The sequence below is a fragment of the Pseudophryne corroboree genome, chromosome 4 (assembly GCF_028390025.1).
Source record: "Pseudophryne corroboree isolate aPseCor3 chromosome 4, aPseCor3.hap2, whole genome shotgun sequence".
Classification (NCBI taxonomy): domain Eukaryota; kingdom Metazoa; phylum Chordata; class Amphibia; order Anura; family Myobatrachidae; genus Pseudophryne; species Pseudophryne corroboree.
The window spans coordinates 142,774,024-142,793,155 of record NC_086447.1 but is presented as its reverse complement, the minus strand read 5'-3'; the positions used below and the strand labels follow the sequence as shown (position 1 = coordinate 142,793,155).

The 19,132-nt window shown below is 45.6% G+C and overlaps 1 long non-coding RNA gene across 1 annotated transcript; it reads right to left on the bottom strand.

Moving 5' to 3' along the window:
- Nucleotides 1–13,175: 13,175 nt before the first annotated feature.
- LOC134911183 (uncharacterized) lies at nucleotides 13,176–17,105 on the bottom strand. The gene is made up of 3 exons (XR_010176390.1): nucleotides 17,076–17,105; nucleotides 16,550–16,670; nucleotides 13,176–13,429 (listed from the first exon to the last, which is right to left on the bottom strand). It is a non-coding gene; the product is annotated as an uncharacterized LOC134911183 (long non-coding RNA).
- Between the last annotated feature and the right edge of the window lie 2,027 nt (nucleotides 17,106–19,132).

Here is a 19,132-nt window from a genome sequence, read left to right as displayed (position 1 = left end):
ATATTAAAACCCATAGTCTGTCCAGTCATGTTTCTTGGTGTCAGAACGGTGCTGTTAATGGTTTGACCATTAGAGCAGTAGAACACGTAAAAGTAACCATGAGGGGAGGCGATAGATATAGAAAACTTTGTATGCGCGAAGCATTTTTGATTTTTCAATTACACACATTGAGTCCACACGGTTTTAACGACACGGTGGAACTCAATGCTATCTAATTAGCCTCTCCTTCTACACTAATTTTGATAGGCAATGTGAGTGGTGGGGGAAGGTTTTGTCCCCAATTATGGGGTAAAGTATAGTTATCCCCATGAATTGCCCTCTATAACTCTGTACTTGGTTGTCTGTTTGTCCCTCTGTGGGTGTCGGGGGAGTGGACGATTTACCCATCCCATTTTGGCAGGTTGAGTTTAAATATATCTCTCTGCCCTCTTGGGGTGGGTTCGTCCATTCCCCCGATTCAGTATCAATTTTTTATGTTTTTTTCCCCCCTATTAATTAGTGATGTGCACCGGCAATTTTTCGGGTTTTGTGTTTTGGTTTTGGGTTCGGTTCCGCGGCCGTGTTTTGGGTTCGAACGCGTTTTGGCAAAACCTCACCGAATTTTTTTTGTCGGATTCGGGTGTGTTTTGGATTCGGGTGTTTTTTTTCAAAAAACCCTAAAAAACTGCTTAAATCATAGAATTTGGGGGTCATTTTGATCCCATAGTATTATTAACCTCAATAACCATAATTTCCACTCATTTTCAGTCTATTCTGAATACCTCACACCTCACAATATTATTTTTAGTCCTAAAATTTGCACCGAGGTCGCTGGATGGCTAAGCTAAGCAACACAAGTGGCCGACACAAACACCTGGCCCATCTAGGAGTGGTACTGCAGTGTCAGACAGGATGGCCCTTCAATAAAATACTCCCCAAACAGCACATGACGCAAAGAAAAAAAGAGGCGCAATGAGGTAGCTGTGTGACTAAGCTAAGCGACCCTAGTGGCCGACACAAACACCTGGCCCATCTAGGAGTGGCACTGCAGTGTCACGCAGGATGGCCCTTCAAAAAAATACTCCCCAAACAGCACATGACGCAAAGTAAAAAAGAGGCGCAATGAGGTAGCTGTGTGACTAAGCTAAGCGACCCTAGTGGCCGACACAAACACCTGGCCCATCTAGGAGTGGCACTGCAGTGTCACGCAGGATAGCCCTTCAAAAAAATACTCCCCAAACAGCACATGACGCAAAGAAAAAAAGAGGCGCAATGAGGTAGCTGTGTGACTAAGCTCTGCGACCCTAATGGCCGACACAAACACCTGGCCCATCTAGGAGTGGAACTGCAGTGTCACGCAGGATGGCCCTTCAAAAAAATACTCCCCAAACAGCACATGACGCAAAGTAAAAAAGAGGCGCAATGAGGTAGCTGTGTGACTAAGCTAAGCGACCCTAGTGGCCGACACAAACACCTGGCCCATCTAGGAGTGGCACTGCAGTGTCACGCAGGATGGCCCTTCAAAAAAATACTCCCCAAACAGCACATGACGCAAAGAAAAAAAGAGGCGCAATGAGGTAGCTGTGTGACTAAGCTCAGCGACCCAAGTGGCCGACACAAACACCTGGCCCATCTAGGAGTGGCACTGCAGTGTCAGACAGGATGGCCCTTCAAAAAAATACTCCCCAAACAGCACATGACCCTTCCAAAAAACACTCCCCAAACAGCACATGACGCAAAGAAAAATGAAAGAAAAAAAGAGGTGCAAGATGGAATTGTCCTTGGGCCCTCCCACCCACCCTTATGTTGTATAAACAGGACATGCACACTTTAACAAACCCATCATTTCAGCGACAGGGTCTGCCACACGACTGTGACTGAAATGACTGGTTGGTTTGGGCCCCCACCAAAAAAGAAGCAATCAATCTCTCCTTGCACAAACTGGCTCTACAGAGGCAAGATGTCCACCTCATCATCATCGTCCGATTCATCACCCCTTTCACTGTGTACAGCCCCCTCCTCACAGATTATTAATTCGTCCCCACTGGAATCCACCATCTCAGGTCCCCGTGTACTTTCTGGAGGCAATTGCTGCTGGTGAATGTCTCCACGGAGGAATTGATTATAATTCATTTTAAAGAACATCATCTTCTCCACATTTTCTGGAAGTAACCTCGTACGGGGATTGCTGACAAGGTGAGCGGCGGCACTAAACACTCTTTCGGAGTACACACTGGAGGAAGGGCAACTTAGGTAGAATAAAGCCAGTTTGTGCAAGGGCCTCCAAATTGCCTCTTTTTCCTGCCAGTATACGTACGGACTGTCTGACGTGCCTACTTGGATGCGGTCACTCATATAATCCTCCACCATTCTTTCAATGGTGAAAGAATCATATGCAGTGACAGTAGACGACATGTCAGTAATCGTTGGCAGATCCTTCAGTCCGGACCAGATGTCAGCACTCGCTCCAGACTGCCCTGCATCACCGCCAGCGGGTGGGCTCGGAATTCTGAGCCTTTTCCTCGCACCCCCAGTTGCGGGAGAATGTGAAGGAGGAGCTGTTGACGGGTCACGTTCCGCTTGACTTGACAATTTTCTCACCAGCAGGTCTTTGAACCCCTGCAGACTTGTGTCTGCCGGAAAGAGAGATACAAGGTAGGTTTTAAATCTAGGATCGAGCACGGTGGCCAAAATGTAGTGCTCTGATTTCAACAGATTGACCACCCGTGAATCCTGGTTAAGCGAATGAAGGGCTCCATCCACAAGTCCCACATGCCTAGCGGAATCGCTCTGTTTTAGCTCCTCCTTCAATGTCTCCAGCTTCTTCTGCAAAAGCCTGATGAGGGGAATGACCTGACTCAGGCTGGCAGTGTCTGAACTGACTTCACGTGTGGCAAGTTCAAAAGGTTGCAGAACCTTGCACAACGTTGAAATCATTCTCCACTGCGCTTGAGACAGGTGCATTCCACCTCCTTTGCCTATATCGTGGGCAGATTTATAGGCTTGAATGGCCTTTTGCTGCTCCTCCATCCTCTGAAGCATATAGAGGGTTGAATTCCACCTCGTTACCACCTCTTGCTTCAGATGATGGCAGGGCAGGTTCGGGCGTTTTTGGTGGTGCTCCAGTCATCTGTACGCGGTGCCTGTACGCCGAAAGTGGCCCGCAATTCTTCTGGCCACCGACAGCATCTCTTGCACGCCCCTGTCGTTTTTGAAATAATTCTGCACCACCAAATTCAAGGTATGTGCAAAACATGGGACGTGCTGGAATTTGCCCAGATGAAATGCACGCACAATATTGCTGGCGTTGTCCGATGCCACAAATTGGAGAGTCCAATTGGGGTAAGCCATTCTGCGATGATCTTCCTCAGTTGCCGTAAGAGGTTTTCAGCTGTGTGCGTATTCTGGAAAGCGGTGATACAAAGCGTAGCCTGCCTAGTAACGAGTTGGCGTTTGCGAGATGCTGCTACTGGTGCCGCCGCTGCTGTTCTTGCAGCGGGAGGCAATACATCTACCCAGTGGGCTGTCACAGTCATGTAGTCCTGAGTCTGCCCTGCTCCACTTGTCCACATGTCCGTGGTTAAGTGGACATTGGGTACAACTGCATTTTTTAGGACACTGGTGACTCTTTTTCTGACATCTGTGTACATTCTCGGTATCGCCTGCCTAGAGAAATGGAACCTAGATGGTATTTGGTACCGGGGACACAGTACCTCAATCAAGTCTATAGTTGGCTCTGAAGTAACGATGGATACCGGAACCACGTTTCTCACCGCCCAGGCTGCCAAGGCCTCAGTTATCCGCTTTGCAGCAGGATGACTGCTGTGATATTTCATCTTCCTCGCAAAGGACTGTTGGACAGTCAATTGCTTACTGGAAGTAGTACAAGTGGTCTTCCGACTTCCCCTCTGGGATGACCATCGACTCCTAGCAGCAACAACAGCAGCACCAGCAGCAGTAGGCGTTACACTCAAGGATGCATCGGAGGAATCCCAGGCAGGAGAGGACTCGTCAGACTTGCCAGTGACATGGCCTGCAGGACTATTGGCTTTCCTGGGTAAGGAGGAAATTGACACTGAGGGAGTTGGTGGTGTGGTTTGCGGGAGCTTGGTTACAAGAGGAAGAGGTTACAAGAGGAAGGTGGACTGCTTCCGCTGTCGCCCAAAGTTTTTGAACTTGTCACTGACTTATGATGAATGCGCTGCAGGTGACGTATAAGGGAGGATGTTCCGAGGTGGTTAACGTCCTTACCCCTACTTATTACAGCTTGACAAAGGCAACACACGGCTTGACACCTGTTGTCCGCATTTGTGTTGAAATAATTCCACACCGAAGAGCTGATTTTTTTTGTATTTTGACCAGGCATGTCAATGGCCATATTCATCCCACGGACAACAGGTGTCTCCCCGGGTGCCTGACTTAAACAAACCACCTCACCATCATAATCCTCCTTGTCAATTTCCTCCCCAGCGCCAGCAACACCCATATCCTCATCCTGGTGTACTTCAACACTGACATCTTCAATTTGACTATCAGGAACTGGACTGCGGGTGCTCCTTCCAGCACTTGTAGGGGTCGTGCAAATGGTGGAAGGCACAAGCTCTTCCCGTCCAGTGTTGGGAAGGTCAGGCATCGCAACCGACACAATTGGACTCTCCTTGGGGATTTGTGATTTCGAAGAACGCACAGTTCTTTGCTGTGCTTTTGCCACCTTAAGTCTTTTCTTTTTTCTAGCGAGAGGATGAGTGCTTCCATCCTCATGTGAAGCTGAACCACTAGCCATGAACATAGGCCAGGGCCTCAGCCGTTCCTTGCCACTCCGTGTCGTAAATGGCATATTGGCAAATTTACGCTTCTCCTCAGACGCTTTTAATTTTAATTTTTGGGTCATTTTTTTACTGATCTTTTGTGTTTTGGATTTTACATGCTCTGTACTATGACATTGAGCATCGGCCTTGGCAGACGACGTTGATGGCATTTCATCATCTCGGCCATGACTAGTGGCAGCAGCTTCAGCACGAGGTGGAAGAGGATCTTGATCTTTCCCTATTTTTTTAACCTCCACATTTTTGTTCTCCATATTTTAATGCGCACAACTAAAAGCCACCACAGGTATACAATGTAGATGGATGGATAGTATAGTATTATATTACTTATGGAGGACGAGTGACGACACAGGGGTAGGTACAGCCGTGGCCTACTGTACTGCTATATATATATAATATACTGTATAATATAATAACGGACCTGGTGGACACTGTCAGCAGACTGCTAAACTAGTATGAAGAAAAAAAAGCCACCACAGGTATACAATGTAGATGGATGGATAGTATAGTATTATATTACTTATGGAGGACGAGTGACGACACAGAGGTAGGTACAGCCGTGGCCTACCGTACTGCTATATATATATATATAATATACTGTATAATAATAACGGACCTGGTGGACACTGTCAGCAGACTGCTAAACTAGTATGAAGAAAAAAAAAGCCACGACAGGTATACAATGTAGATGGATGGATAGTATAGTATTATATTACATATGGACGACGAGTGACGACACAGAGGTAGGTACAGCCGTGGCCTACCGTACTGCTATATATATATATATAATATACTGTATAACAATAACGGACCTGGTGGACACTGTCAGCAGACTGTTAAACTAGTATGAAGAAAAAAAAAGCCACCACAGGTATACAATGTAGATGGATGGATAGTATAGTATTATATTACTTATGGACGACGAGTGACGACACAGAGGTAGGTACAGCCGTGGCCTACCGTACTGCTATATATATATAATATACTGTATAATATAATAACGGACATGGTGGACACTGTCAGCAGACTGCTAAACTAGTATGAAGAAAAAAAAGCCACCACAGGTATACAATGTAGATGGATGGATAGTATAGTATTATATTACTTATGGAGGACGAGTGACGACACAGAGGTAGGTACAGCCGTGGCCTACCGTACTGCTATATATATATATATATATATATATATATATATATATAATATACTGTATAATAATAATGGACCTGGTGGACACTGTCAGCAGACTGCTAAACTAGTATGAAGAAAAAAAAAGCCACCACAGGTATATAATGTAGATGGATGGATAGTATAGTATTATATTACTTATGGACGATGAGTGACGACACAGAGGTAGGTACAGCCGTGGCCTACCATACTGCTATATATATATAATATACTGTATAATATAATAACGAACCTGGTGGACACTGTCAGCAGACTGCTAAACTAGTATGAAGAAAAAAAAAGCCACCACAGGTATACAATGTAGATGGATGGATAGTATAGTATTATATTACTTATGGAGGACGAGTGACGACACAGAGGTAGGTACAGCCGTGGCCTACCGTACTGCTATATATATATATATATATAATATACTGTATAATAATAACGGACCTGGTGGACACTGTCAGCAGACTGCTAAACTAGTATGAAGAAAAAAAAAGCCACCACAGGTATACAATGTAGATGGATGGATAGTATAGTATTATATTACTTATGGACGACGAGTGACGACACAGAGGTAGGTACAGCCGTGGCCTACCATACTGCTATATATATATAATATACTGTATAATATAATAACGAACCTGGTGGACACTGTCAGCAGACTGCTAAACTAGTATGAAGAAAAAAAAAGCCACCACAGGTATACAATGTAGATGGATGGATAGTATAGTATTATATTACTTATGGACGACGACTGACGACACAGAGGTAGGTACAGCCGTGGCCTACCGTACTGCTATATATATATATAATATACTGTATAATAATAACGGACCTGGTGGACACTGTCAGCAGACTGCCAAACTAGTATGAAGAAAAAAAAAGCCACCACAGGAGTGTTTTTCAGGCAGACAAACGTATACTGGACTGGTGGTCACTGTCAGCAAAACTGTGCACTGTACTCCTGCTATAACTGCTCCCCAGTCCCCACAATTAGGCAGTGTGAGTAGTGCACTCAGCACAGATATATCATGCAGCAGTGCAGCACACTGAACACAGATATGGTGGAGCGTTTTTTTCAGGCAGAGAAACAACGGATTAAACTCACTGGTGGTATTATAATCAAAACCCTGCACTGTACTCCCTAACAGCTGCTCCCCGTCCCCAATCCTCCCCACAATTATAACTTAGTCACTCTTTTCTACTATAACGGAGAGGACCCAGCCACGTCCTCTCCCTATCAATCTCAATGCACGTGTGAAAATGGCGGCGACGCGCGGCTGCTTATATAGAATCCGAATCTCGCGAGAATCCGACAGCGGGATGATGACGTTCGGGCGCGCTCGGGTTAGCCGAGCAAGGCGGGACGGTTCGAACCTGCCTCGGACCCGTGTAAAAAGGGTGAAGTTCGGGGGGGTTCGGTTTCCGAGAAACCGAACCCGCTCATCACTAGTATATATATCTATATATCTATATATCTATATATATATATATATATATATCTATATATATACACAGTATATCTATATATATAGAGAGAGAGAGAGAAGGAGAGAGAGAGAGAGAGAGAGAGATAGCTATACTAACTATACTATCCCATTAAACCAGGAAACTCACAAATTATACAGTTTCCGTGGCTGGCTGACCTCAAGTCTGCATTTCACCTGGTTTAATCAGCCACAGAACCTGTGTAACGCATGAGCATATAAAGAGGAGAAGAAATAAGAGTTGTCTTTTTTGTTGCGCACTAGAAATGTATTATTCAATACCAGCATATATAAAACTGTAAGGCAGGCCCGCAAGGTGACATTCACAGGGAATAGGTGATGACATCCACTCGACTTGTTCACACCCGCTAGATGTGTTGGAAAGAGGTTGAGTGGACAGTGAGAGTGGCTGTGCCCTGTGGCACCATGTGGCACCATTGTACCGACAGCCGGACTGCTGAGAACAGAACCTGGAGGGTACATAACTTTTTGGTTTTCACTTCATCTCATGATACTCCACCCAAAGCTACTCTTTTGATTATCCTATCAACTAGGACAACAATGAAGGTGACTCCATAACATTTCTTCCATTGTTTTTCCATGTCACAGAAACATTGCATGTGTGTTACAGGTGACCATCCTAATCATCTCTCCTTCACTTCACAATAATGTCATTGTTAGTGATACATTATTTGGATCAAGCATCAAAAGGAAACTTAGGTATAAGAGTCTGGCCGGCATATCACTTATTGCATGACGACCTTGTGCCTGCGCTGTACTGTATGTAGACGGAGCATTTGGTTTTGCTAATGACTTACATAGATTCCATAAGAGGGCATGCCGACAGAGCATATTGTTGAATGTTGTTAACATGTATGATCTTAAACTCAATCTATAAATGTTCTGTTGCGAGACTTCCAATATACTCAGAATATTGCTACTGTGACAGATGATATATACTAGCTGGAGTACCCAGCGTTGCCCCAGATTTTAAGAATGTCTGTTTACAAAAATAAATGGAAATATTAAACACACAGTATAAATAACATTGTAGATAGCTGAATACCCATGCTTTGGTACGGGATGAGGATGGTAAATTAGATTGATAGTTTGTTAATTTACGTTGATTGGAGATCTAGTACATATCCTCCAACATTTTACACATAAAAATCGGTTCAAAGTAGGAAAAGGGGCCTGGTCACGTGTAAAGGGGGCGTGGTCACGCCCCTTTTCCTATACTTTCAATGGAAGTTTGGAGAGCCAAAAATCGGTACAGACCATAAAAAAAGGTACTGTACCTGCCAAAAAGATACAGTTGGAGGGTATAATGGCATATCTTGCTTCCCTGATGTACTTTGTGTAGTGGCCGCACCCCTTTTTGGTCCCCCAAGGGACCCTGCTCTTCCCACTATACAACTCTCAGTCTGTAGCTTCCTGCTGCCTCCATTCCCCACCTCACATCATGTCACTGGCCCTGTCACATGCAGCCCTGTCATCACTGAGATATCATGCATGTCCTGATACATACCCTCCAACATTTTACACATAAAGATTGGTACAAATTTGAAAAGGGGGCGTGGTCACGAGTAAGGGATACCCCTTTTCCTATACTTTCAATGGAAGTTTAGAGAGTCAAAAATTGGTACAGATCATAAAAAAAGGTACTGTACCTGCCAAAAAGGTACAGTTGGAGGGTATGTTGATATAGTGTGTGCTGCTGGCCCACTTCTATGGGTGCTAGTGGTGTGTTACCCTCACAGTGTTTGTTCCCAGAGTGTAAGGGTGTGTACACACGGTGAGATAAATCTGTAAGATTTTGACTATATAGTCAAAATCTTATGAAAAGTTAGTGCATATCTCATGGTGCTAGGCAGCTTGCGATACAGATTCGATCCCGATGTGCGCTCCCGTGGGGTCGGTATCGTAAGGCTAGATAGACTGTGCAGGCAAGTCAATCTTGACTACCTAGTGTACTATCTAGTATAAAGTATAGTCAAAATTGGCACTTAGTCAAAATCGTACATAGACAAAATCTCAAGCACAGATAGTCAAAATCTGTCCTATCTGTGCTATCTGGGCTCTGGGGGATTTCAAGGGAAATCACATACATGCAAGATAGGGGCAGTGTGCGCCGTAGGCGTGTAAAAAATATATAGGGTGTGGCTCACGGGGAAGGGGCGTGGCCCCAAAATAATACCAATTCATACTACGGTGCACAGTAGTCTCCATTATTCAAATTACGCTGCACAATAGCGCCACTACACCGGGTAGAGCCCCTTTTACACATTACAGCAGACAGTCCCCCTTTTTACACATTACGGCAGACAGCGTCCCCTTTTTACACATTATGGCAGACAGCGTCCCCTTTTTACACATTACGGCAGACGGTGTCCCCCTTTTTCAGAATAGATAGAGAAATAGAAAGAGAGAGAGAGATACTTACCATCGCTCCTCGTGCTGGCAGATCCCTCGGTGCAGGCAGGGGAGAAGGAGGAGGAGGGAGGGGGATGGGAGCCGCAGCAGCGCTATGGAATTGGTAGAGGCGCTGCTGCAGCAGTCCCCTCTCCTTCCGTATTGGCTGCCCGCCACCGCTGTGTATGCTGGGATGAAGGAACCGCATCCCAGAATTCACAGCAGCGCCGGGCAGCCAATATGGAAGGAGAGGGGACTGCTGCAGCGGCGCTACTACCAATTGCATAGCGCTGCTGCGGCTCCCGTCTCCCTCCCTCGTCCTCCTTCTCCGCTGCCTTTGGTGCTGCAGCTCTCCTCCCCTGTGCGGCGCACCCAGCAGAGGCGGCACGTAATGAGTCAATTGACTCAGTACATGCCGCTGGCCATTGCGCCCTCAGGGCAACTGCGCTGTGTGCCAGGCACACCTGGCACACACGTAGTTACGGCCCTGCGTGTGAGTAAAGTGTAGTCTGTGTGTGAGAGCAATGTGTAGTGTCTGTGTGTGAGAGCAATGTGTAGTGTATGTGTGTGTGAGCAAGGTGTAGTGTGTGTGAGCAAGGTGTAGTGTGTGTGTGTGTGTAACTTACCTTTACTTGCAGGATGTGGCTAGGGGAGGAACCCTGTATGCTTTCTTGTCCCACAGGCTGGGGCAGAGTGGAGGAGGCTGGGCTGCTGGGGAAATGAAGGTGAGGAAAGCTGCTGGGTCATCCGAGGCCAGGCACACCGCTAGCAGAGCAGGTATCACAGCGGGTGCCTGGCAATTAGGCCTCCGGTGGTTGCGGCAGCTGCTGGTCTTGGTGGGTGGACGGAGACAGCATTTCCCCATCCCTGCAGCCTGCTCTGTCTCCATTACAGCCAGCGCGGCCGCGGCACTGCTAGATACTGAGCCGCGCTGTGTGACACACAGCAGACACTGCCCAGCGCAGCCCCAGTGCTCACCTGCTCCAGACGAAGCTGCTACCAGCTGCCCCTCCCAGCAGCTGAACCCGCAGACAGGTGTGCCCGCGCGCGCAGCGAATCACACTTCTCCTGCACAGTGGGGGACTCGCCAGTGCTGCCTGCCACTATGGAAGTTATGAAACACAGCAGGGGAGCCAAGCGTGGGGTCAGTGCACAATGTGCCACCATCACAAGTGCGCTGTGGGCAAAGCACACTTAGAACACACGTGGTTATGGCCCTGTCATGTACTGTACTAGATAAGTGACAAGATGATTGGGTGGTTTGGACATCTGCACTTTATCTCTCTCCAAGGCTTGATACATCTCCCCAAGAGTGCTGTATATAAAATATATGTCTGGCTGCTATACAGCAGGCCAGGAGCACCAGCAGGACAGTAGAGTAACAGTCATATCAGTAATAATTTGCATACCCTGTGAAATTAGCATTCAGTAAAGACGGGAGACTCAGTCAATGAATACACAAAACATTTTTTAGTTTATGTGAAAATATAAAAAGTTTATTAAGTGGAATATTTAATAAATAATATTTGCGAGACATCTCCAAAAACAGTCTGTTTTGGGGGCTGCCCACAAATATTAACCAGCCCCTGAATGTATGTATTGGGGACTGCAATGGATATTTGAGATATCTATTGCGTTCCTCCTATTTTGAACACAAAAGCAGCCACCAAAAGTTTCTACGGCAGATGGTAAACTGTGAAACTCACCAAGCTCCAGAATGCAAAGCATTTCTGAGCTTGGCCCGGCAGCTAATGCCATTTCTAAATGGCTTTTGTAGCCTGTGGGCTACATTATGCAATAATTCCCAGGAGAAGGATCCTTGGGATCCCTCTTCATTACTGTCTGCTCTCACATACGCAGTCTGACGATTGCACATGTGAACTAGCGCAGCCGGGGTCTAAACCCAGAAGTAAAGTGATCGCATTAGCAATTATTTTACTTCTTATACATTGCAGGGATGGGCATGAGATTGGTACTCATTATGGTATAAAAGCTACACCTCTGGACTCACAAAGAGTCATCCTTCAGCACTCAGGAGAGGAAAACCCCCTTGGGGGGAAACCTCTGGGGAACCATGGCCTCAGGATCGCCCTTCCCTCTGGGCATTAAGAGGTGTACTAATAGAGGGGTCAGTATGCTATCCCAGCGCATGGGATCCCGGTGGTTGTCATACCGATGCCGGGATTCTAGTACAGAAAAGACCGACAGGGGTGAGTAAGGGGTGTTCTCCCCTCTCCCCAACCCCCTAACCCTGCCTATCCGCAATCTAACCCTATCCTTCCCCCTTTCTGCCTAACCCTCCCGCAGAGGTGCATAATCCTAACCTCCGTCCCTGCTGCCTAAACCTAACCGTCCCTTCCCCGCAGCCTAACCACTCCCGGGGGTGCCTAACCCACCCTACCCACAGCCTAACACTAACTTACCCCCACCTGCAGCCTAACCCTATCCTTCCCCCACCCGCAGCCTAAACCTAACCCTCCACCGGATTCCTAAACCTAACCCTCCCTTCCCCGCAGCCTAACCACCCCCGGGTTTGCCTAAGCCTAACCAACCTTACCCGCTGCCTAATCCTAACCTCTCCCCACCCACAGCCTAAACCTAACCGCCCACCTGATGCCTAAACCTAACCCTCCCTCCCCTGCAGCCTAACTACCCCCCCTCCATCCCTGCTGCTTAAACCTAACCCTCCCTCCCTCGCAGCCTAACCACCCCCGGGGGTGCCTAACCCTAACCCACCCTATCCGCAGCCTAACGCTAGCCTCCCCCCACACGCAGCCTAAACCTAACCCAGCGCCTGATGCCTAAACCTAACCCCCCGCCCGATGCCAAAACCTAACCATCCCTCCCCCGCAGCCTAACCACCCCCAGGGGTGCCTAACCCTAAGCCACCCTACCCGCAACCTAACCCTAACCTCCCCCCACCCACAGCCTAAACTTAACCCCCCGCCTGATCCTAAACCTAATCCCCCTGCCTAAACCTAACCCTCCCTTCCCCGCAGCCTAACCACCCCCGCGGGTGCCTAACCCTAAGCTCCCCCCACCCACAGCCTAAACTTAACCCCCCTGTCTAATGCCTAAACCTAACCCTCCCACCTGATGCCTAAACCTAACCCTCCCTCCCACGCAGCCTAACCACCCCCAGGGGTGCCTAACCCACCCTATCCTCAGCCTAACCCTAACCTCCCCCACCTGCAGCCTAACCCTAACCCCCCGCCTGATGCCTAAACCTAACCCCCCCCGCCTGATGGCTAAACCTAACCCTTCCTCCCCCGCAGCCTAACCACCACCCCCCCGTGCCTGATGCCTAAATCTAACCCCCCTTGCCCAGTCCTGAACCTATGATCGTGGGGATACGGGCGTCGGTATCCTTGCCCATTTGGAGTTCCAACGTCGGGATTCTGAAGAGTGTCGGGATCCCAGTCTCAGTATTCTGACTGCCGTAAACCCGACAGCCGGCATCTTTACCGCATCTCCTAATAGGTAATGCCTATGTCCCAACATTTGGAGCATGTGTCCGCAGCTCTCCTCCCAGGGCAGCTATTCAGGGATCACCAACTGCGTGTAGACGAAGAGGAAGAGATGAAAAATCATTGTTAGAGGATGAACAAGCAGAGAGACAAACTGCAAACTGTGGTGTGGTTGTGTAGAGAGAAAAATCTCTCTATATAAATATGTTACTCTAACTACTGAGGACACGGAAAATACCTAAAATAAGGACAATTATCCCAAAGGGCCAATTGTTTTTATACAATACACACATTGGGGGGAATAAGTTCTTTCTTATAGTAATTAGTGGGTACCTTCAGAAAAGAAATTTGACAAGTAAATAATAAAAGCTATAAGTTGCTAACATTAGGGGTCCAGTATCGGACTGGGGCATGAAGGGCCCATCGGAGGGATGCTGTTGTAGGGGCCCATGCTTAAGGGTGTGGCCAGCCACCACAGAGGTTTGGCTAACCATTACAGAGTACATGTTCTGTTCCTCTTGGTAACTATATAATAAACCATATTCTTGTGAAGTATAATGTAACATAAGTATAATGCAGAATTCAAGTGAACTAGAATAGAGCCTGAAACCTGATCCCTAGAGGAGGAGGGGGGCCCACAGGCAGTGGGGCCCACCGGTGGTGTCCCCTGTTCCCCTGTGGGCCAGTCCGACCCTGTAGGGGTCAATCCAATTAGGTACGAGTTACCATTGCTGCGACGTTTCAACAGCATCCAAACTCACCGCCCTTCGTGGCCAGATTCAGCCTATGGGGCTACCGGAAAGTGCGGCTGTAAGAGAAGCTCACACCTAATTAAAGTGACCCCTTAGTTGTTAAATGTGATAAAATAGTAAAATATAATGGTGTAATTATGGGCCTGATTCAGTTGTGGTTGTTGAAGCGATCGCTGCTGCAATCTTGCAATTCACAATTGCATTGTGAGTCTGAGCAGTCGTAGGCTGAGCAAGTCTCCTAGACACAGGGGGCTCTCCAGCAGCAAGTATGGTAACTTACCTCCTGCATGCTATTCTCCAGTCACTAATTCCTCTGCGACCCCTCCCGTCGTCTTCAACTGACACTTTGCAGATCTCTTTGCCGGTCACCCGACACTCTGCAAATCTCTTTGCCAGAACTTTGCCAAATGATGATCTAAATAACCAGAATTTCCTGGTCAGACATACTATGTGTATAATTATACTACAGGTTGAGTATCCCATATCCAAATATTCCGAAATACGGAATATTCCGAAATACAGAATTTTTTGAGCGAGAGTGAGATAGTGAAACCTTTGTTTTTTGATGGCTTAATGTACACAAACTTTATTTACTACAAAAAGTTATTAAAAATATTGTATTAAATTGCCCCACTTCACACGTTCCCCACATTTGCTGATCTGCGATCCCGTTTCTCCCTCCCGCGCTCAGCCTTTTACCAATTCCTACAGATACGTCACTTTTTCACCTCTACCCCTAGACCATCATCCATGGGAGGTAAATCGAGCTTTGAATCTTTGTGTTTTACCTCTCGATCGACCAAGGGCTTGCTCTCAGCTATATATCAAATCTTGTTGGCTCACAATTTGCCCCTGAAGGAACCACACGAGACAGCTTGGGAACGGGAGGTGGGGGAATCTCTGACACCTGAAGACTGGTCTGATATCAAGCAAGAAATTTCCACGAGCTCCATATCAGTTCGAATTAAAGAAAACGCCTACAAGTTATACTACCGCTGGTACCTGGTGCCTTTGCGTCTCCGCTCAATCTATCCCTCCTGCTCGGATGGATGTTGGCGTCTATGTGGTCAACGCGGAACCCTGCTGCACATTTGGTGGAATTGCCCGCGGATTAGGGGATATTGGACTAGGGTCCATAAACTTATTTTTAACATCCTTGGCCTAGCGATTCCGATATCACCTTTCTACTCCCTGCTCTCTCGTCCAATTCCACACACTCCCCGCCAACAACAGAAGCTAGCTAAGCATATTCTAAATACGGCTAAATGTCAAATTGCGGCCAACTGGAAATATATATCACCCCCTACTGTTCCTGCTACCATAAACGCTATATGGCAAACCTATAGACTAGAACATATTACTGCGGTACTTCGTGACACCCCAGACAACTTCATTGCCACGTGGTCTCCCTGGACGACATATTTTGGTGCTGAACCTCCGTTAGCTACTATATAATATATAGTATAATATAATATCCTATTCAATTTGTATCACCCTGACGCACTGTTCCAGCGGTTGGGACCGACCGGCTATCCCCCCCCCCCTCTATTTCTCTCCCCCTCTTTCGCTCTTTTTCCTATTGCTAGAATTTACTTATTATTCCTCTCTTGTAGTTTGTATTGTTTCATAGAGAGGTATTCCTCTGCCCTTAGCTACGGTTTTTACTTTAGGCGCATTGCCATTTGCCACCCTTTCGTGGTTCTTCATGCATGGGCATACCTATTTGTGTGGCCTACCGCGCTCCCGCTCTCATTTCCATGCAGATATACTGTTACTGTTATTTAGCGACTGAGTGCGATATGTGCCATTGTTTGTTGTCTGTACTCCCTGCTTTACGAATATCTTTTTAAATGTTAAAAATCAATAAAAACTTTTTCTCAAAAAAAAAATAAAAAAATATTGTATTAAATGACCTTCAGGCTGTGTGTATAAGATGTACATGAAACATAAATGAATTGTGTGAATGTACACACACTTTGTTTAATGCACAAAGTTATTAAAAATATTGGCTAAAATGACCTTCAGGCTGTGTGTATAAGGTGTTTATGAAACATAAATGCATTCTGTGCTTAGGCTTAGGTCCCATCACCATGATATCTCATTATGGTATGCAATTATTCCAAAATACGGAAAAATCCGATATCCAAAATACTTCTGGTCCCAAGCATTTTGGATAAGGGATACTCAACCTGTACTACATTTTGTTACTACTTTCATTTTTATTCATTTGCAATTTATCTATTTTATTGACTTTTTATCCAAAACCCAAGATCCTTTCTCATAGAGATCCAAGTTATCTGCTCCAGGTCTTCCCTAGTGCTAGGACCATGTTAGTATCATAAACTGGGCCTAATTCAGACCTGATTGCAGCAGCAAATTTGTTCTCTAATGGACAAAACCATGTGCACTGCAGGTGGGGCAGATGTAACATGTGCAGAGAGAGTATGGTAACTTACCTCCTTCATGTTATACTCCAGTCGTTGCTACCTCTGCGACCACTCCCGTCGTCTTCAAATGACACTTTGCAGATCTCTTTGCCGGTCACCCGACACTCTGCAAATCTCTTTGCCAAATGATCTAAAAAACACAAAAGACTATTATTAAGCATAGTACTAGTTTAAGTACAATAAAATGTCCATGAGTCAACCAGTTTCCCAATTTTCCTTAAACCAAACAAGATACTTTCAAAGTTATCAATATCCCATTTATCTATTTTATTAACTTTTTCATCCCAAAGCCATGATCCTGCCTCATAGAGACCCAGGTTATCTGCATTCCCTGTATGTGTGCTTATCCTCCATACTGCCCTCTTTATTCCTGTAACGCTACATTTTTATTCCTAAATATGTTGTTCCTTCTCCTTTTTATGTGTCCTTGTACCTGTATTCCCTGTTCTGTCTATCTTGTCTTGCCTTTCAGCTGACTATACTGCACTCTGTCTTCCTTACCCCTCTCCATCTTACCCTGCTATGTAGGACTCACCTCCTCCTACCTGTCTTCCTGCATGGAAACTGGAAACGTCAGCAGCTGTAGATAGAATGTTACAGGAAGAAGCATTGTGATGTCACGGGCTAGTAATGTCACAGGCTAGGTGTGATGTCACAGTAACCAGCAGCAAAGCTACAGAGTTACAGCTATCTTACATATTCATTTTCTACATCAATTACAACTGGATATACATGAGTTTCTAGTTTAAAAAAAATGAGACTAGTGTAGAAAATGAAGTATAAGGCAATGTTGTACAGAGAGCCTCAATATATAGGTAAAGGGAAAACATAAGTGACAGGAATTTCTAGACTAAATCACCACTTATATTTTTATAAGGAAATAAACCTCTTTATCTAAGAGACCGTTGTGTGTGTGTGTGTGTGTGTGTATATATATCTATATATCTATATATATATATCTATATCTATATATATATAGAGAGAAAGAGAAGGAGAGAGAGAGAGAGAGAGAGAGAGAGAGAGAGAGAGAGAGAGAGAGAGATAGCTATACTAACTATACTATCCCATTAAACCAGGAAACTCACAAATTATACAGTTTCCGTGGCTGGCTGACCTCAAGTCTGCATTTCACCTGGTTTAATCAGCCACAGAACCTGTGTAACGCATGAGCATATAAACTAAAGAGGAGAAGAAATAAGAGTTGTCTTTTTTGTGGCGCACTGGAAATGTATTATTCAATACCAGCATATATAAAACTGTAAGGCAGGCCCGCAAGGTGACATTCACAGGGAATAGGTGATGACATCCACTCGACTTGTTCACACCCGCTAGATGTGTTGGAAAGAGGTTGAGTGGACAGTGAGAGTGGCTGTGCCCTGTGGCACCATGTGGCACCATTGTACCGACAGCCGGACTGCTGAGAACAGAACCTGGAGGGTACATAACTTTTTGGTTTTCACTTCATCTCATGATACTCCACCCAAAGCTACTCCTCTGATTATCCTATCAACTAGGACAACAATGAAGGTGACTCCATAACATTTCTTCCATTGTTTTTCCATGTCACAGAAACATTGCATGTGTGTTACAGGTGACCATCCTAATCATCTCTCCTTCACTTCACAGTAATGTCATTGTTAGTGATACATTATTTGGATCAAGCTTCAAAAGGAAACTTAGGTATAAGAGTCTGGCCGGCATATCACTTATTGCATGACGACCTTGTGCCTGCGCTGTACTGTATGTAGACGGAGCATTTGGTTTTGCTAATGACTTACATAGATTCCATAAGAGGGCATGCCGACAGAGCATATTGTTGAATGTTAACATGTATGATCTTAAACTCCATCTATAAATGTTCTGTTGCGAGACTTCCAATATACTCAGAATATTGCTACTGTGACAGATGATATATACTAGCTGGAGTACCCGGCATTGCCCCAGATTTTAAGAATGTCTGTTTACAAAAATAAATGGAAATATTAAACACACAGTATAAATAACATTGTAGATAGCTGAATACCCATGCTTTGGTACGGGATGAGGATGGTAAATTAGATTGATAGTTTGTTAATTTACGTTGATTGGAGATCTAGTACATATTATCCTCCAACATTTTACACATAAAAATCGGTTCAAAGTAGGAAAAGGGGCCTGGTCACGTGTAAAGGGGGCGTGGTCACGCCACTTTTCCTATACTTTCAATGGAAGTTTGGAGAGCCAAAAATCGGTACAGACCATAAAAAAAGGTACATGCAGCCCTGTCATCACTGAGATATCATGCATGTCCTGATACATACCCTCCAACATTTTACACATAAAGATTGGTACAAATTTGAAAAGGGGGCGTGGTCACGGGTAAGGGATACCCCTTTTCCTGTACTTTCAATGGAAGTTTAGAGAGTCAAAAATTGGTACAGATCATAAAAAAAGGTACTGTACCTGCCAAAAAGGTACAGTTGGAGGGTATGTTGATATAGTGTGTGCTGCTGGCCCACTTCTATGGGTGCTAGTGGTGTGTTACCCTCACAGTGTTTGTTCCCAGAGTGTAAGGGTGTGTACACACGGTGAGATAAATCTGTAAGATTTTGA